The sequence below is a fragment of the Mus musculus genome, chromosome 2, assembly GCF_000001635.26.
Source record: "Mus musculus strain C57BL/6J chromosome 2, GRCm38.p6 C57BL/6J".
NCBI classification, from domain to species: Eukaryota; Metazoa; Chordata; class Mammalia; order Rodentia; family Muridae; genus Mus; species Mus musculus.
The window spans coordinates 166184337-166204677 of record NC_000068.7 but is presented as its reverse complement, the minus strand read 5'-3'; the positions used below and the strand labels follow the sequence as shown (position 1 = coordinate 166204677).

At 50.8% G+C, this 20341-nt stretch overlaps 1 long non-coding RNA gene across 8 annotated transcripts; it reads right to left on the bottom strand.

Moving 5' to 3' along the window:
- Window positions 1-3259: 3259 nt before the first annotated feature.
- Gm30536 lies at window positions 3260-10255 on the bottom strand. 8 transcript variants are annotated; one of them, XR_866955.3, is made up of 6 exons: window positions 9932-10255; window positions 9418-9585; window positions 8290-8691; window positions 6303-6736; window positions 5844-5949; window positions 3260-3583 (listed from the first exon to the last, which is right to left on the bottom strand). It is a non-coding gene; the product is annotated as a predicted gene, 30536 (long non-coding RNA). The 8 variants fall into 8 exon arrangements; XR_866954.3 differs by lacking the exon at window positions 3260-3583 and adding an exon at window positions 4186-4503; XR_866959.3 differs by lacking the exon at window positions 3260-3583 and having other exon boundaries at window positions 5260-5949; window positions 6303-6418; window positions 6642-6736.
- Window positions 10256-20341: the final 10086 nt, after the last annotated feature.

Below are 20341 nucleotides of genomic sequence, written 5' to 3'. Positions count from 1 at the left end.
TAGATTCAGACTCACTATGTAGCTGAGGAGGACCTTGAACTCCTGATCCTCCTGCCTCTGCCTTTCCAGCCCTAAGACTGTAGGCATGAGCCACCACACCCAGTGTAAGTGGTCGGTTATTAGTGGCCATAGAAATGATGACATCATGGCAGATCATTTTGGGGGCATCGCTCATCCACTTCTCAAGCACAGTAGTCAAGCACCTAGGAGAAGGATCTCACAAGCGGTTGGCTCTCAAACTGAGGTCCCCTCTCTGCTCCTGTGAGTCAAGAGCCTCTTCCGCTCTCCGTCAGCCTTGCAGTCAGCCGGCTCGAGGACGAGGACAAGAACAGGAGTGACCTTTAGAAACTTAATTATGAGTTTCCCTTTTGCGTGATCTTATCATGGGGCTACACATGAATATTCAAACTAACTTCTGCATTACCGGGAGGCTTCGGAACGGGTGTGTGATCTCCTCCGAGCTGGCCTGGGTATTCTCTTGGCTGCCCCATACCCTCCTGACTGGTTTCAGCCAGCCCAGAAAAGGGTCCAGGCTCAGGCCTGATTCCAGGCCTTCACACTTGCCTTTCCCTCTGTCTTTCCTGCCCTTGTTTGCGGGACAGAGGCTCTTCTCCCTTCAATAGGTGCAGGCTACTCCCCACCCCACCCCTTCCTCCCCGCCCCCACCCTCACACACCCACACCCACACCCCCCACCCCCACCCCCACCCCCCCCACCCCCGCCTAACACACGCCTCTCTGTAATCTGGCTTTCCACGGCCAATTATGATAGATTCTGACTCTGGAACCATTCTGAGGCAGCTCATTCCTGTTATCGCTTGGACTTGGCCCTGGCTACGTGATCACATTCTAATCCTGTGGCCCGATGCCTGGGACTTATCTTACTCTATACCTGGTTCCTCGGTACAGCCGCTCACATGCCCACAAATTGTTCAGTCATTTATACTCATTCATCCATTAGCTTTCCTCCCAGTAGAATGTGAGCCCGCGGGACAATGTCAAATCCAAGACCATTCTGGGCTACGGGCTGAATCGAGGCCATGTCACTGTATTAAAAAGTAAAAACAGACTGGGATGTGGCTGGGTGGTGAAGTAGTGACTTAGCATGGATGCTTAGTCAGGGATTCTATTACTGTGATGGAACACCAAGACCAAAGCCCTTGGGGAGGAAAGGGTTTATTCAGCTTACACTTCCACAGCACTGTTTATCTGCGAAGAAAGTCAGGACAGGAACTCGACAGGGCAGGAACCTGGAGGCTGCTTTATTATAGAACCAGGATCTCCAACCCAGGGACCATGGACTGGATCATCTCCAAATAAAGTGCCCTAAAGCTGTCTCTTATAGAGGCATTTTCAAACCTGAGTTTCCCTCCTTTCAGATAACTCTAGCTTATGTCAAATTGACCTAAAGCTAGCATCATGTCTGTTAGCAGAAGATGGCCATGGCTGACACTTGCTTGGAAGGGAAGCACAGCTTTATTCACACAGCCAGGCTCTCTTGGAGCTCCTCACACCGCTGGGGCTTCCAGGTAAAGAAAGCTCTGCTTTATGGGTGGAAACAAGAAAAGATTCCCACGGCAGAGTCGGAACCTGATTGACCCTATGCAGAAAACATAGATTTCACTGAGGTCTCCAGGATGTGGGTCCTGGTCAGCATCTTCGAGGGATACTGGAGTCACTCTGATGGCTTGGTGGTGTCTTAGAGCAAAGTCTGTCTGCTTGTTCCTCGCCGCCAACCCTGCATATCTGCTCCAGGAAGCAGACCAGAGGCCAAGGCAGAGCTGACCTGTACCCAGGGCCTTCTTCACCTGCCTGGTGCTGATGGGTCTGTAACTCCCTCCCTGCTTTCTAGAAAAGTGTGTCAGAAGTGGGGTGGGGGTGTTGAAACTACCTTTTCCAGACAGCGGTTTCAAGCCTAGAGTAGAAGAGTTGCTGCAAAAATGGAATCTTCTCAGGAGTTCGAGCCATGCTCTAGAGGAGGCACAGGCTCCAATGAGGAGGATCAGAGAGGCTGAGGTACTTGCACCTGGTCACAGAGCTTCTGAGGAGCAGGAGGAAGACCTGAGACACTTGGCTGCCAGAGGAGAAGGCAAAGGAGCAAGCCAGTGGAATTATTTGGAACAATGCAGTTCTGAAAAGGGCCAGATCCAAGTGTGCAGAAAGATTGTCAAGGCACAGGGTGGCAAAGCCCTGGGGACTTGGGGACCAGGAACAGCAGAGGACATTTTTACTTTGAAGGCACACAGAAGGAAGAGTTCTGAAGCGAGCCCTGAAGATTCCTAGGCTTTGTCCCTGAGCTGTGTGGAAGATGTGGAGGTCCACCTTGTGAAGGAAAATGGGGATGCAGAGAGAGCCACCCGCCACAGGCTCCTGCATATCCTTGAAGAGTCCCAACCTGCCATACATGGCCTTAGATCCAAGATGGCTCCCGGAACACCAGTGAGAGAGCAAAAAGGAACTGAGGCCAGGGCAGTGGCTGCTTCCCCATCTTCATGGAAGTCCTAACAGGTGGCGATGCTCCCCCCATCCCTAACATCTCCTTCTGAGAAACCTCATCAGGCCGGGCTTTCATTGGAGCACAGTGCCAGTGAGGTGAGATATGATTGGTTCAGGATTTGGAGGCCTGGGGTTGGCTCAAACAATAAACTCAGATCTGCACCCTGGTGCTGGTCTCCAGAGTCTGATTCCTGGAATTCGTCGTGTGATTTCATTGCTTCTCACCCCCATCCTCTGTCCTGTTCCCACAGAACTACAGGTCCCTGTGCAGAGTCCCAGACAGGGCATTGTTCTCTGAGTACATCTCTTTCCGGGTCTGATGCGCTAGATAAGAATATTTGACCTAAACCTGAAAGTCCAGCTACAACAGAATGATGCTCGCTGAGAGGGCACCGTGAGCACCTCCATCTTTGCCTCCTAGCCACTCAACCTTCAAAAGCAACACTGCGGGGATAGGGGCTCCTGACACCAGAGCACCAGCCTACAGCAGTGTGGTGACAAACATTGGGGCCAGGTGGGAGACAGCACAGAGCCAGCATCAGACTTGTCCCAGGTGACAGAAAGCCTGACTCTAACTGGTCCATGTAAGGAGGACAGGGGACTTCCCCAGGTCCCCCAAGAAGGACCCAGTGTCACAAGAGTTGCACCATGGGCTTCTGTGACAAGGGCAAGCCAGTTGTCACCCTCTCCTTCCAGTTCCTTGACCTCAGTCCCCAGAACTATTATCTTCAAATGGAAGGATTAATCCGAGACGACAGGTGGAGCCCCTTTTATAGTCAGTTATGAGGACACATTTGAACTTCACGTTGCAGAGAAGAATCTACAAGTAGCCGGCACACACCTGCAACCGTGTGTTAGTTCTGAGTTAGCCTCTGGCCCAGGTGGCACATGGCCAGGAGAAGCAAGGGGCTCAGTGGCCCTGGGAAAATGTAAAACCAGAAAGGCTATAAATCAGATCTGTGGAGGGAGCCATAGGAAAGATCACCAGCGCCATGAGTCTCAGAGACGAGGCTGGCCCCCCGATCAGAAGGTCGAGACAGAATTCTAGAAGGATCGCTTGTGTTTGTTCCCGCTTCTTATATGACCTGCTGGCCAGAAAGACATAAGGCAGACGATAGTGTTCCTTCTCTGCCTTCTCAGATCACGGGCTCTGCACACACACTCGGCGATTGTCAAGGAAAGGAGTGTAGGGTGTCCAGAAGCTTCTCTCTGGCCAACAGATGGGCTGAGGTACACAGACATCAGGACACACGCACTGGCTCTCCTACCATCCCCTGTCCCCTGAGCTCTCTCTGGACAGAGCTTGCTATGGCCTTGCGGTCTCCCTTCCTCTTTCGATTCAAGACTGGCTGCTCCCCACCCCTATCCTCACCTCCAGACCCAGGCCAAAGACAACCTTGAATTACACTTTTTTAGTGACTTCCTGCTTTGTGACTCCTGGTGTCAAGGCTGTCATATGGCGTGGGACTTTCTCCTCAGATCAGATAGATAGATAGATAGATAGATAGATAGATAGATAGCAAATAAGCGATTCCTTTTGCTTCTCTGAGCAGCAGGGCTTCATTATGGTATCAGGGTTGGTCATCTCTCCTAATGAGGCTCCTTTCCAGACCTGAAGGGTTGCTCCTCCTCTCCATGACCGTCTGTGGCCATGATGCCCTAAGCTCTCCTAATGAAGCCCTTCTGGGGGCCATTTGTATCTGCTTCCTTTCCACCGGATCATTTTGCATTTATTTAGCTCATATTATCCATACAGCAGCTTTATTATTTATGATGCTCTGAAAATGAAGTTCAGTTTAGAGATTCCACCCAGGACCCCACTGGATGGCGTTGGTGGTGACAGCCAACTCGGGCTCTCATATCCCAGTTGCAGATCTCCAAGTGGTCTGTGCAAAGGGCCTGGGGTTGACTCTGTTCCACTGAGCTCAGGGCCCCTGACTCCCAAGCTGATGACAGTTAGGGTGGGGATGGGGCACTCGGGATGTTTGCTTGTATTCCTCACTTAAAACTAAAACGAGAGAGAGAGAGAGAGAGAGAGAGAGAAGAGAGAGAGAGAGATGCCCTTCACTTAACGCAAAAGAGGTGAAGAGAGAGAGAGAGATGCCCTTCACTTAACGCAAAAGAGGTGAAAGACTGGGTCACACTCTGGAGAACCTCACGCCAAGTGAAAAAGGCCAGCACATGGTCACATGCTTCTGTGTCTATGACATGTCTCAAATAGCCATGTCCATGGGAACTGGAAATAAGTCAGTGATCCCATAGGACACCTGGGTGAGCGTGAGCAGTGCCTATGGGCACATGGTGACATGTGTTCTGCCACTAGAAAATCGACATTGAATGTAAACCTTGCAAATGTTAAAGACCACTCAGTGCTGAGCGTGGTGCTGCTTGCCTTTAATCCCAGCACTCAAAAGGCAGACAGATAGCTACGAGTTAGAGGCTAACCTGGTCTACATAGTAAGGTCCAGGACAGCCAGAGCTATATAGTGAGATCCTATCTTTAAAAACAAAAGTCAATAACTTCAATTAACTTCTTCTTTTACAGAGTGAATTTTATATTAACTTATCTCAAATTTAAATGAAGCAAAATAGCAGTCCTGGTTTTTAAATGCTTTCTATCTTTTATTTTTATATGTGTATTGGTATTTTGCCTGCATGTGCGTCTGTGCACCACACGCATGTGTGCTGCTGGAGGAGCTCAGAAGAGGGAGTCAGGTCCCCTAGAACAGGACTCACAGATAGTTGTGAGCCATTATGTGGGCATTTGGGAATCGAACCCTGGTCCTCTGGGAGAACAGCAAGTGCTCTTAACCACTGAGCCACCTCTCCAGTTCCTAGAGTCATGACTTTAAAGTTGAAAATCGGGACTAAGAAAATTAAAGATTTGGTCTGGTCTGGAAAAGCTAGTTCATGGGCCCCTTTTATCTGCATCCCTGTCCTGCCTCCGTATTGTGGGAACCCAGAGCTCACACACTCTAGGCTCATGCTGCATGACTCGCCATAGCTGGCTCTGTGTGCCCTCTTTCTGTATGGAGAAGGGGCCTGGGGCCCACAGTCATCCTGTCCACACATCCTACGGTTGTCCAGAAAAGGAGTGTAGGGTGTCCAGAAACATTCTCACTGGCCAACAAACGGGCTGAGGTACAGCCAAGGTCCTCAGCCGCCAGGACAATGTGTGATAGTGGGCTCTTCACAGGGTGGGGAGACCAGGTTGGAAAACCAGAAGCCATGGTGGCCAGGGCGTAGCAGCTCCACCCTAAGCTCAGATCCTGGGGCATGTCCCCTGGAGGAGTCACCACCCTCTCTCTCCTCCCTCCTTTTCTTCATTCACCCAAAAACTCAGGGTACCAGGAAAGAGCATGTGATAGGCCAGCTCTGCACCCGTGTCTCTGCCTCAGGGAGCCAGGGGGTCAGTGGAGGTGGGCTGTGCCCCTGGAGGCCACTCCTGCACCTCCTACATGTAGAGGGAGAAACAGAGAGAAATCGTCAGCTTCATCAATAAGAAGTAGATCGTGATGGGGGCTTGGGGGGACGGTCCCATCTCTGCCTCACAGAGATCTTTGAATGCTCAGCTGCCTCTAGAGTGGAGAGGCAGGACACAGCTGGATCTTTGTACAGAAAAGGCAGTTCCCTGGGGCCATCTCTAAACCCTCTAAATTCTATCTGAAAGGTCACAAGGTGGTACTTCTGGGGCTAGCTCTTTTATGATGAAATCCTTTTACTAGAAAATTGAAAATCTGCAGCGTCTGAGAGTAACTAACTGGAGGTGTGTTTGCAAGGTACACAGTACTACCTTCATCAAATCACCTGTGGTCCTCAGCATGTCCCCAGCATGGCACTCCCAGGTCAGGACAGCAGGTCCCACGGAAACAGCTGCCCCATGTGCTCAGCAGGGTTCTCATTCCACTGATGTTGCCCTGACACTGTTGGTAAGTAAGAAGACATCAGTCCCAGGCCACTGGGAGCCTGTGTGAACACCAGGCACGGGGGAGGGGTGAACAGAGCAGGAGCAGAAGCACTGGAGCCTCCTGGGCCTCCTTGCTGGTACAAGGGCCAGCCCAGCAGAGCGGGTGTGATCACGAGAGCCTGCCCAGGCTCCTCAGCACGTCAGGTGAATACAGAGTCAGAGTGAACCAACAGTGATACCCTCGCAGGAGGTGGGGCCAGGTGGGGGTCTGCGCCAGGGTCTTCTCCTCTCCATCCTCCTCACAACTCTGTCAGGAACCAACCTCCTTTCCTCTCTTCAAAAGATAGTATTGATTAGCATGTTACACACACACACACACACACACACACACACACACACACACGCACGCACGCACACAGTCCTGCCAGCCTTGCTTAAGGAAAATGGTCTCACCCATCAGATTCCTATTCTCTGCTGGGTCTCTCCCCTGCAGGCCTGTAGGGCCCTGGATTGCGAAGGGCTTTCTCAAGGCCATTCACACCCTTCCTTGCTCTGCAATACCCAGCAAACACTGTGCTACCCACTGCCCAGCCGCCCTGGGGAAACAAGCCCATGGTGAGCGTGAAGAGAGGCTCTGGGAGACATACTGCAGCCTTTATCAACCAGGGAACCATTCTTGGGTTTCAGAATGGTAGGTGCGAAGGGCTTAGTTCCAGGAGCTATTGTCTCCATTTCACCTGAAGAACTTTCTAGGTAGCCTGTTCGTGCTTTGGGACTTTGCATGTCTCAAGGTATACCCCATCACCCAGTGCTGCAGACCTCAACCTCCGAGTCCTGCCCAGAGCCTATCAAAGCAATCGGGAAGGACTGTGAGGGCTTTTGTGTAGAAAGGCCTGTCAGCTCGCAGCTATCTAAGATCCTGTATGTCACACATCTGGGACGAAATTGCCTGGACACTGTCTCACTGTTTCCTGTTCTACACAGAAAGAAAACATGTGGACAGTTAAATTGTGAGTGTGACGTCAGGATTCCTGGATCCTGCCAGATGTCCCAACCTGGAGGCCAGGGGAAATGACTCTGGAAAGTGACCAAGCTGGTTAGGGACAGGAGGCAAGAGAAGCTAGCAACAGTGGCCTCCCTTGGCTACCCTCACGTGTGGTGTCCTGGGATGTGGTGTGCCCTGCAAAGCCTGGATGCTGACTGCACTCATGTCTCATGCGAGGCTCTGCTCTCCCCGGGGTAAATCTCAGATGTGCCAGCATCCATGTTCTCCTACAGGGACATAACACTGTCACCAGGATGGTGTGTTTAACACTGGGGCACAGGGCAGGAGACAGACCCATGCTCAAAGCAGGTATAGGTCAATGCCACATTCACCATCGACTTGATGCTCATTCACTGAGGGCAGAGTGGATTGTGTGGGACAGAATCAGTAGGCTCTGCCTGGATGACTTTCATCTTCTGATAGAAGTCTCTGACCCAAATTCCCACGTCCTTCACCCAGTTCTATTGGTCAACACTGATCTCGTGGGTCCCTGGGCAGCACTCACACTAGCAACACAGAATACGCTGTTGGGGAGGAGAGACCACACCATCTCCATGTTCTCCCTCTGTGGTGCTGATCTGACTACACAGCCTCTATCACATCACCCCACAGACTCCACAAAAGCTGAGGCAAGGTCGAAGGCAGGAGGAGGGGCAGTCCCTGATTGCCTGACACTCTTAAGTGGCTTCTTATTCACAGGGACACAGATCAGGACCTGGCGCCCGCAGACAGGCTCATACATCACCTAGTCCTTTGCAAGCAGCGCCAAGCTCCCACTTTCCTGGTGGGCAGTTGGTGCAGGAGGGAGAGGATGTCTGTGAATCTGAAACTTTGCTGTTTACCTGCCAGGGACCTGGACCTTGAGAGCGTCCTTCCTTGGAGTGGGGCAGTGGGCCAGCAAGGCAGGAATGCTGTCAAGTCACACACATGGGCATCAAGAGAGCGAGCTGGGGCGGGGCGGGGGGCCATGCCAAGCTGAGAGGCCTTTCAGGGCTTCAGAGACACCTAGAGAAGAGTTGTCAACAGTACAGCTACAGAAGTGACAGAAAGAAAGGGCCACACGGGGGACAGAGGTCGTTAGCAGGAGCAACAGGCAAGCTCTAGATGCTGCCACAGGGACACTCATCCTGGCAGTGAACAGTGTGCTTTATTCTTTCTCAGGAGCCATAATTTTCAGTTGATGCCTCAGGATGGATCCTTCGAGGACGATGGATGACCTGAGGAGGCTCAGGTGACAGGTCCTCCTGGTGTGGGAGGGGGGAGGCGGTAAAAATCCAGCTCTTTTGAGCAGAAAAGCATTGTTCGGATACAACATCACTGAGTTTGTAAGAACGAAGGCCAAATATATAGACATAAACTTTAATTAAGGGAATCTTCAGCAGGTCTTGCCATGTAGCCCAGGGAAGGTGACAGGCTGAAGAATGAGCCTTCTTGAAATTCAGCCACCACTTGTCACCCCTTAATGATTCAGTGTCCCTGTTGCTGATTTACTTGCACTTTGGGTAATCCCTCCTACCCCTCCCCCACCCCTCACCACACCCACCCTGATTTGGACTCCGGAGTTACTTGTGTTACATAAGGAAATAGTTAACTCTCCTAGATGTACAGTTGTAGCCCGAAGGTCTGTTTTTCTCCCCTCCCCCAACAACTTTAATATTTTCAGCATCACGCAGGGACACAACAGTGACCAGAAAGTCATTTGCAGAGACAAGCTAAGTATCTCTGAGTCCCCACAGAAGCATACAGCTAGAAATAAATCCCTAGTCCAGACCCCAGAGACCCCTTCAGCAGCCCCTGTGTCCCCACACATCCTAATGCCCTGCATCCGAGCCTTTAGAGCAGGACCCACCTCCTACCATACTCCACCATGGCACTTTTAGCCTCTTCCTTCCTTCGACAGAGCAGGCTCTACAACACCCCAGGACCTTTGCACATGCTGGTCCCTCCCTGAGATGTTCCCCCAATCTGACCTTTCACTCAGGTTCCTCGAGGAAGCTGGTTCCCTGTCGGGTCTCAGAGGAGTTTCGCTTCCTTAGAGATCTGCCCTTGTCACTCCTCAAACTCTAGACCCTGGGTTGGGGCTGGTTCATCCAACGCTCCTCTTACAACAAGATCTCTTTCCATTCCAGCAAAGACAGCTGGGGGTAAATATAAAGAAATCAGATGCAGGGGTCCCCAACAAAATCTTCCAACTTTGGGGACAGCAGAATGAATCCTTAAGGCGGAACCATCTCTGTAGCCCCAAATGGAAGGCTTTTGACTTTTTTTTTCTGGGTTTGGTTAAGGTTTGGTGATTGTCTGCCAATCACAGCACAGTTTTTAAAAGCTTCTCCAGTGCAGACACCTCACCCAGCTCTGTGCAGACAAACACTCTCCGTGCTGACACCACCCTCCACCACCATCACCTTCCCCACCCCCCACCATCCCACCCCCACCCCACCCCTAGTCAGTCTTTGTTGTCTGCTGATTGGGATCGAGTTTAACCTGAGAGCAGCTGAGTGGCCTTTGAGCTGACACCACCCTCTTGAGGTCACACTCTGGCCCTGTAGATGAATCTGGGTCCTTACGGTAAAACTGAGGACTTAAACGGGTGCTGGAGCTGTGGAGACAAAGAGAACAGAGTTGATACATAAAAACAAAAACCCACCTTTGTGCTCCCCGCAGGAGGCAGGCCACGCCCACTTTGGTTGCTGTCCTCAACAAAATGTTTCTCTGCGTAGAACAGAGCAGAGTCCGATTCAAAGGTTCAAGTGCCAAAGGCAGCAGTGATGGCTTAAAGGTAGAGATGCCTGGGCTGTTCATCCCATTTCAGTTGCCCATCAGATCTTACAGCTCTGGCACTTTAAGCAATAGTGACCTTCGGGTGTCTGCAAGGTAACCAGGCAAGCATTCTGACCCTCACGTCAGAGGCGCCATCTGCATGGCCGCTACCCTGCTGTTCCGTGTGACCTCTGAGACAGGTGAGGCTTGCGTTAGCTAAGCAGGGGTAAAGTGAGGGCTTATTTAGGTTTTTGCTCAGTAGCAATCCCGCGATCTTTGCTAATCACGTGCACAGCATATTGAAATGTAGCAGTTGGGGCTTGCTTTAGTTGGACTAGACTCACAGTAAACATTCTGTCCCATGATGCTCTCTGTTTTGGTTTTTTGTTTGTTTGTTTGGTTGGTTGGTTGGTTTTGTTTTGACAAAGTTATTGAAAGCATGCTTTAGTGGGCAACACATGAAGGCCCTGGAATTTATTTATCTATTGTCCACTTAAAATGGTCCCCACCTGTCTCAGTAGGAGGGACAAAGAGTCAAAGTCACCATCTGTTCCCTAGCTGAGTCATCTGATTCAGTTTCCCCCGGCTTATTAGTATGAAAAAAAAAAGGTCAGAAAACATTAAAGAATGCCGGAGCAGGGGCTAGAGAGATGGCCCAGCAGTTAGGAGCGTGTACTGACCTTGCAAAGGAACCAAGTTCAGTTCCCAGCACAAATACCTGGCAGCTCACAACTGTCTGGAACTCCAGCTCCAGGAGGATCTAGCACCCTCTTCTGGCCTCTGCAGCAACTACACTCTTGTGCACATACACATAGATACACAGGAATGTACATAATTAAAAATAAAAAATCCCAAAGTGATAAGAACAGGTGCAAAAGGTGGAGTGCATAAACATCTATTGCATGAGAGAAAGACAGATAGATGGAGAGGGGGAGAGAGAGAGAGAGAGACAGAGAAAGAGAAGAGAGAGAGAGAGAGAGAGAGAGAAGAGAAGAGAAGAGAAGAGAAGAGAAGAGAAGAGAAGAGAAGAGAAGAGAAGAGAAAAGAAAAGAAAGAAGAGAGAAGAGAGAGAGAGATCTCCTGACTTGCTACCCATTTGACAATATGACGCAAACAATATGATTCAGTCTGTCACATGACAGGAACAAGGTCTCAGGGTCATGTCATTAATTGATTTTCATCTGTGTGCCAATACCACAGTAATCACACATACACACACACACACACACACACACACACCTCACAGATGTAGCCACACAGGCAAAGGTCCTGTAACAACAGTGAGTCCTGATGGACAGCACCCATGCCAAGGTTCTGACTGGCACCCAGGGACAGCAGGAATGGGTTCCCAGCCTCCATCTGCAGCTACCCTGACAAAAATTCCAGGCCTGGATCTAGTCAGGGATACTGTGGCCATCTGGCAAGCCACAGGGCTTGGTTCCCTACTTATCCTACCTGGGCAACTGACAGGGACTATCTCACCTTCAACAGAGCTCTGTTGAAAGGCAGCTGCCCTGTGGGCTCTAGAGTTGGGGAACAGGAAGGAACCCTTGGCTTCAGGGATGGGGAGAGCACTTAGAAGCCTCAGTCCTCGGAGCCTTAGACACTGGGGCCACTTCCAAAGCCTCTGCAGCAGAGGAAGGAACAAAGATAACATGACAGACTCATGTCTGTCAGGTTCCTTCTCCTGATCCAACCAGAAGGACCAGTTTTGGAGACACCTGAACTAGGGTTGTGCTCAGGGCAATTCCTGGGCTCTTCCGCCCTTCCATCCGTACGACTGCTGTAGAAGGGACTATCACAGTCACAGTTACCGTCACGACTACCGGTCACAACAACCTCTAAGAGTGTCCTTTTAGAAGCCTCCGCAAGTAGAAAGCAAACCAGGGGGTATTATCAGCAGGCTGAGCCAGCCAGAGGCATATGCTTGCTCGTCCCATGGGCTTTTCATCTTTATAGGATTATAAGACTACAGGAATTCAAAGACATATGAGTGTACACACTGTGCTTGTTTACTTGTTAATATTAGTTATGTTTGGAGGCAGAGAGAGAGAGAGGAGTCCCAGAAGGTACCTTCAGAGTGAACAACTTCCATGTGACTCCAAATACACAGCCATGTCTGAGCCAGAAGGGGCTCAGGCCTGAGCCACACCCCGGCATCCAGTAGTGGGAAAGGTAGACCCTGACATCATCAGTCTGAGACTGAGAAAGAAAGCAAACCAGGAATGACAGGGCAGTCTGAAACTGAGAAAGCAAGCAAGCCGGGAATAACAGGGGTCTCTGAGCTGGTCTCAGAGGGTAACATGACAAAGATGGCGGCAATACAGGACGGAAAGAATTCCTGGCCCAGGACAGTGGCTGAGCAGAGTAAGGCACGCAGTAAGTACAGGTGACAGGCTACCCTCTACAAAGGACCCCAAGATTTCTCCCCCTTATGGGGAGGTGGGACTTGTGCCTAGAGTAGGATTTAAATCCCATTCATCACATGACAGGGCAAAGGTAAAGGGATTTTTGAGGATGTAATTAAGGTTCTTCAAACAGTTGGTCCTGAGTTAATTAATAGGAAGATTAAGTGTGTGTACCTAGCCTAATCAGTGAATACTTAAGAGAGAATTCAAAACTTCCCTGAAGGGAGAGTCTTAAAGTCAGAGATGCCTCCCCACACCCACTCCTACACAGCCCTACCACCCACCTCACATACCTACCCATCTCCCAAACACACACACACACACACACACACACACACACACACACACACACACTGCACAAGCCTATGCGGGTGCACAGGTGCACATGCACACACAGGCATGCATGCACTTACACACACAAACACATGAAAGCAGCATGCACACATACACACAAACACATGTGTGCACACACATGCATGAAAACACATGCATGCACACACACTCACAGGCACAAATACACTGTGGCTGCTCAGAGTTCTGCAGTCACAGGAAATGAATCCTTTAACACTTCTGGAAATGTGGGAAAGCATCATGCCACGTCTTACCTGCAATCTTTGTGTATGTACACATGGTTTGTGTGTGTGCGCGCACATGTGAGCAGATGTGTTCACGTACACATGCACACAAGGAGGCCAGAGGTCTGTCTGAGTGTCTTCTTCTGTCATTGTCCACATTATAGAGACAGGGGTCCTTCACTGAGCCTGAAGCTCACTGTTTGGGCTAGATGGTCCCACCAGCGAGGCTCTGGGCTCTGCCTGTCTCTGCCTCTCCAGTGCCAGGACCACAGGCTCACATGGTCAAGGCCAGCCTTGACCAAACTCAGGTCCACTCAGGTCCACACACTTACACAGCAAACGCTTTACCCACTGGGCCGTCTCCACAGCCCTTTGATTGAAGCCTTCGAGACTCTGACCTGGGGGCCTGGCTAAATCAGACCTCTCGTCCTGATCCACAGGCACCACACATGCCAAGTTCACGGTAATTTATTGTGCAGCCAAGGAAAACTGAAGCAGCCTGCCAGGTGACAGGTCCCCTGCGGGCTCTGGGGAAACCACACTGGGCAGTCTAGACCTGCCTGCCTCTAACCTGCTGGGGCCTCTGGTCAGTCCGAAACACGGGACAAGTACATGCAAGAAATTCACTCAGCCACCAAGCTACTTATTTAAATGCCTTGAAAAGAATGAACAGGAGCTGACGCAGAGAGAAACTGACTGAAGAGCAGCCTTGCTACAAAAGCTGGGGGGCTGTCAGAAAAGGCCCATCTGAGGGGATACTTTGAAACTGAGACGACAGCACCCTTAAGGATAAGAAGGTATTGGCTATCTTAGATATGAAGGAGAAGCAATCTCAGCTAGGGAGACACATGTGCTAAGTCCCGGAGATATGAAACACTTCTCACTAAACACAGCTCCTGGTTATCTGCTGACGTAGCTGGCATGGTCATGGAGTAATACCACAGCTTTCCTGCACCAAACCGATGCTACGTTATGTCCACTCAAAATACCTCCCTCCTTGTGGTCCCCAGCACAGCTCCGGTGGTCTACTGTGTGGTGGGAAGGCTCTGCAGATGTGACCCTGCCCCCCCGGCTGGAGTCTTGGAGCACACAAAAACAAACTGGGGCACAGACACTCATGACAGCTGGGCTGTCTGTTTTCCTTTCCGACCCTTTTAAAATATATGTATTTGTTTTTACAGTTGCCTGCTATTTTGGCAGTGAGCGGTGATTTGCCATTAATGTTAGTGACATAATGCTGCTTTTAAAAATAAGCTTTATGGGAAGTTAATTGCAGACAGTGGAAGTCAGCGACTTTAAGTGAGCGTTTTGATGAGTTTTGACAAGTGTAGGAAACCTCATAACCACTGTGACAGTCACCATCTAAAAGACGACATCACCAGAGAAAACACAATCCCCTCCTGCCCGTCTTCCCGGCCCCTGCAAACCACTATCTGTCAGCGTGGCTTGAATTGTGAATGTTCTAGGATCACACGCAAGTGTAGCGGTTACACTGTGTCTGGCTTCTTCACTTAGCATAATACTCTTGGGATCTGTGCACAATGATGTCCTCAGCAACCTTATCCTTTTGTCGCAGTTGGCAGCCTCGTTCTCGGTGACTATCCATTCTCCGTGTTGATGGGCATCGTCATGGCTCGAGCTGAGCCTACCCTGAATGAGGCTGTTTTACTCTTCTGGAGGTTGCCAGGTCCAACAGTAAGTTCAGTCAGCTTTCTCCCATCCAAGGACTACCCAGGCCGACCCTGCTTAGCTTCTGAGATCAGGAGCATTTGGGTTGGTACGGCTATAGACTAAGGGCTTAGCCCCCAAAGGCTGAAACTGTTGGCTCATAATGTTGGTGCGCCTTGAAGAACCGCCATGATACAAGGTGTCTTCGGGTACACAGAAAACCTCTGATGTTTGTGTCGCTCTTGAAGGTCGTCTGTCACATGGTGGCTTTGCCTGAGTCTCTATGACTCAGTGGCCACACACATCTCTGAAATTTCTGATCAATGTTTTCACTCTTTACCAGTTGGGTTATCTCCTCAACATTGGATGGGTCCCTTGGAGCTCTGCCATCTGAGGCGTTGCCCACGGTCACATTAGTTAACATGGGACAAGGGACTTCATAGATGTAACTGAGACTGACAACCGGCTAGCCTCACTGTTTCAGTCCGTCCCACCATCCCACAAGCCCTCACAAGCCGACAGAGGAGTGCACAGACACTTGAGGTCTGAGGGGATCCCACACACGTGAGACGCTAGAAGATGGAGAACACGGGGTGGGGGGGCACAGAGCGAAGGCTTCCACCATCAACCAGAGACTTTAAAAGATGAGTGGAATGAGACCACCTTTGTGTCAAGACAAAGCAGTAAGGACGTTTTTAAAACTATCAATCAATAAGGTGAACACAAAGCCAAGCCAAAGCTCGAGAGATGGCTCAGCAGTTAAGGGCACTCACTGCTCTATCAGGAGACAGGAGTCCAGAGTTCCAGGACCCACATCAAGTGGCTTACCAAAGCCTGTCACTCCAGCTTCAAGGAATCTGAGGCTCACTTCTGGCCTCTGTAGGTAGACCTATATACACATGTGCACACATGCACACATACACACACACTCACACACAGATGCATACACACACACTGAAGTATATAGTTGGGGCAAGAGTTCCATAGAGCTTGGGAGATGGCTCAGCGTTTGAAAGTGCTTGGGATGAAAGCATGAAGGCCAGACTCCTGATCCCCAGAAACCCACAGAAATGGGAACAACCGGTGGCCCTATAACTGCAGCCTCTGAAGGCAGATGGGTGGGGGAGGGTGTTCTAGAGCAAGGTGGGTGGCAAGAACCAGCCATGCCAGTGAATTCTAGGTTTGATTGAGAGACTCTGCCTCAATGGCCTAAGCGGAAGATCCATCGAGGTGGTGGATTTCCAACCCCAGGCCTCCAAGTACATGTACATCTGTACACACACACACGTGCACACGCATGCACACACACATACACATGAACACGTGAAAACTGGGAAAAGAAAATGCCGAGTTCCTTCAGCTCCAAGGACAGTTGTAAAAGGGCAACTGCTCAAAGTGACTAAGTATTTTTTCTGAGTGTAGCTACAGCAGATAAAATGAACTTGCAAGGAGAAACAGTGTAGCCTGCTTCACTCACATGCCCCTCCCACCTAGACCCAGGGCAACCTAACTCATCATTCTAGTTTCCAAAAACTCTGGGACCTCCCCCCTGAGCACTCCTCCAAGTCTCCCTCAGTGAGAGCAGGCGTCCCTGGCCTCCATTCTCAGGACTTCCCCATTCCTCTAGTGACGCCATCCCTGTGTGGCCAAGTCTCTATTTGGAGGTGTTTTCTTCCTTCCTTTGTGTTTTCTTTTTAATTTCCTTAGAACCAGGAACCAATCCAAGCAATGTTTGCTTCCCACCATGTTAGCACCAAGCTGCCCCTTTCTGAGGAGAGACGCGCGCGCTGCCTTAATTGCGCGGTTGCTATTGAAACACAGAGTGAGAGACAAAGCCCTTCATTTGGGAGGAAAATTAATTGTACACAAACAAGAACACATTTCATCGGGAATTAGATTCTTCAGCACTCCCCTGGCGGAGAACTTTACGGCTGCTTCCTTTCTGTCTGACAGTCAGCTTTCTCCCCTTCTTCTCTGGAAGACTTTCTTGGCAAACCAGGAGTGGCAGTTCCCCCAAGGTCCCTTTACAGTCCCTTCCCTTACACTGAGGCTGCCATTGCTCCAGTCCACCTCGAGCTGTGACCCTGTCAGCAGACAGTCCCTTCTTCTCAGCCTCTGAGGAGTGACAGCCCCTCAGTCCCCGGGGCCTCTGCTCCTCCCCAGCCCCCAGATTCAAAGGTAAAGGAAAGATTAAGCGTGATGAATCACAGGACGGGAGGTAACCTGGGGAAAGAGCTCGCCTCCACTGCTACTGCGAGATTTATTGCTGAGCGCCACAAGTAATGAAACCATCCATCTCCCACTGGCTGGAAAAGGAATCTAGCACAAGTCTGCAAAGGGCAGAGAGAAAATCGGACTTGTTGGAGCGGTTGGTGGCCAGTATGCTCTCTCTGTGATCTGGGATATGTTGGCAACAGACTAGCCCCCTTGTAACTATTCTGACAGGAGAAAAGATACCTTAGAAAGACACTGTGTCCCTCTCTCTGAATATCAGACTATTAATGGACCTCCAAGAAGTTAAGATTTCCCCAGGAATCCCATGCACAGTGAAGAAAGAGGCTGCAGCCTGCTCCCAGGCAGAGGAATTTGCCTTTCAGAAAGAGATTCCACACACTATTGGCAGGTCACACACGGGATAGACCTGAGGCCCGGAGCTGAGACAGTGCTGGGAAGGATCATGCTTTAGCCAGGGCTGCTGAGCTGTTGAAACCTTGCCCTCTATTTAAAGCTAAACCTCACATGGGAACCCTAAGGTAGAGAGCTCTTTCCTCTGCCTTTCACTGTGACCTGCCTCTTCAATTGGAATATTAGGGATGAATGGCTCAGCCTAGTCTGTCAGAGCTGCAGGGGCCCAGGCTCAGACCTAACAGCTCTGGTCACATCCTGATATTTGCCCTGAGGGAAGAGGGGCACCATCAGCACCCTGACCTGCCAGCTGAAGCGCCATTCTTGACCCCCCCACAAACCCCACTGAGAACTCAGATGTTCATAGAATGTTCGCACTTCTGGGCCATCCAAGAGCCCTGCCCTTGGCCCTGAGCCCTGGGCACATTTCAAAGTTCCCAAGTTCTCAAAATATGTCCCGCCCCCATCCCCACGTTCTCAACCTTAGCCTTATCCCAACAGGAAGCAGGGTACCATCCAACCAGATCAACTGAGGGTCACTTAATCAAGAAGCAGCTGAGGGAGGCATACTCAGCGAGGGAACACAAAACAGAACGGGAATGCCAGTGAGTCTTGGCCTGCAAGTCCGCTACAACAGGACAGCGAGGACCTGGACACTCAGTCACACCGTCCTACCCGGCCCAAGCAGTCAAGCGACTCCTTAGAGAACCTCCTAGGCCCAGCCACGGACCGGCCAAAGCTGAGTCAGAGAGCAAAGGGCCCAGGCAGTGGCACTTAGGGGCCAGCTCCACGGGCATGGGGCAGAGTCCAGAAGGTATCTGTGTTGGATTCCTGCAGCTGCCATGCTACCATATTCAGACGACATGCCCTTATCTCTCGGAACCAACCCTGATATTTAGAATTGATTTATGGGCTGTGTTCCTCCTGGGGCTCTCTAGGAAAGTCTTTCTCCTGACCTCCTGTAACCTCTGGGCGCCATGCCCATGCCACAGCTCCTGGCCTTATCCCCAAAGCCAGCCATGCAATGTCCCCCCAACCTCTCTCTCTCTCTCCCCCTCTCTCTCTCTCTCTCTCTCTCTCTCCCTCTCTCTCTCTTGTCATAGTTTCCTTCCTATTGCTGTGATAAAATACCCAGACAAAAGCAACTTAAGGGAATGAGGGTTTTTACAGCTCACAGTTCAAGGAATCTCAAGTCCATCACCACAGAGAACACACGGCAGCAGGTGTGTCGACAGGAGCAGCTGGTGGAGAACAAGAGAGCAATGGGTGCGTGTGCCCAGCTCTCTCCTTTCCATCCGATCCACAGCCCAGCTTATGAAATGTTGCAGCCCACACACAGGGCAGGCCTTCCCACCACAACTAACTCAGTTAAGAAAAGCCTTCGCAACCACACAATGAGGATTAATCTTATCCACAATTAACTACGTGAACTAAGTTTTTGTCTATGAAGGCACTCATTCGCTACATTCAGGTTCTTCTCTACTGTGGACATCCTGAGAATGGTCTCTCAGCTACATACAGGAGCTGGGGGCAGGGAGCCTAAGGAAGGAACCGCTGACAGGAACTGGCAAACTCAACCGTACTTCTCCCATTTACAGATGCACGTGCTACCAAGCAGGAGGCGCTGGGTGCAGGTCCAGCTATGCTGCAGAACTCTGCGCATGCCTGGGAGAGGTATTTAATGCGTCTGTCTGGGCCTCTGTGTGATTATCCTACGTGGCGGGCAGACTTCAGGGATATCCCTTCTTCTGACTCCCACTTCTTTATCAAGATTTCTGCCCACCCTCCAGCTGGCAGGCCCCACCTACCCATCCTCCCACCCACCTGTGCTCCAAGCCTTGAGCACGTTCAAAGGCAGAACAAGGTAAGCACTTCAGCCTGGAGCACACCCAGACAGGACCAGTTCTCCAACCCAGGGATAGCTATCTTGCTAGGATCCCTTCACCTCTGTTCTCCAACCTCTTGGAAAAGCCCGAGCCTCACAGTGTCCAACGAGTCCTCCCTTCAACCCTATCTCCTCTCTGCTCTTCCCTGCAGCCTAGTTCCCCCATCCCTATTCACCAGCTCAGCCACTCAGGACCTGGGCAATCCTTGCAGAGGCAGGCTGCAAAGGTTCCCCTAGGGTCTAGTTTTCATCTTCTGATTAATCTGTAAACTTGGTAAGAAGGTCTTCTTCCACCACGGTTCCTGGCTTAGCCATGCAACACACACACACACACACACACACACACACACACAGGAACTGGCAAACTCAACCGTACTTCTCCCATTTACAGATGCACATGCTACACATGCTATCTCTCTATTGCGAGCTCTCTCCCTCCCTCCCCCTCCCTCTCCCTCTCTCAAGTGCAAGTTCAGGGACATAATACAGAGTGATTACCCAGCATGCACAAGGCCCTGGGTTCCATCTCCTGTGTTACAGAAAAAGAAAAAGTTGCTCTTTGCTGTATCCTGTGTCTAGACCGTGCCTGCTCAGCCAAGATTTGCTGAAGGAGCATCACAGGACCTAACTGCAATTCCAGCACTTGGGAGGCGGAGCTGGGGAGATAGATAATCATCAAGCTTGCCTCGCCTCGCCCCCTGCAGGCCACTTTCCACATGGTAGGCACAGACCTCCTGTTAACCCTCCCAATGCCATACAGTCCTGACTCCTTGACTGGATCCCACTGCATCTCACTGCCCACTCTGCCCAGACCTGCTGCTGCCTTGCAAAACTCCTACACACTATAAAGGCACGCACTCACTGTCGTCAGGAACCCTGTCCCCTTGAAATCCCTACAGCTTGCTCAGCCATGACCTTGCAGAATGGCCTTTCCTGACCGTTATTACTGTGAGCACCATATGCCAGTTATTAT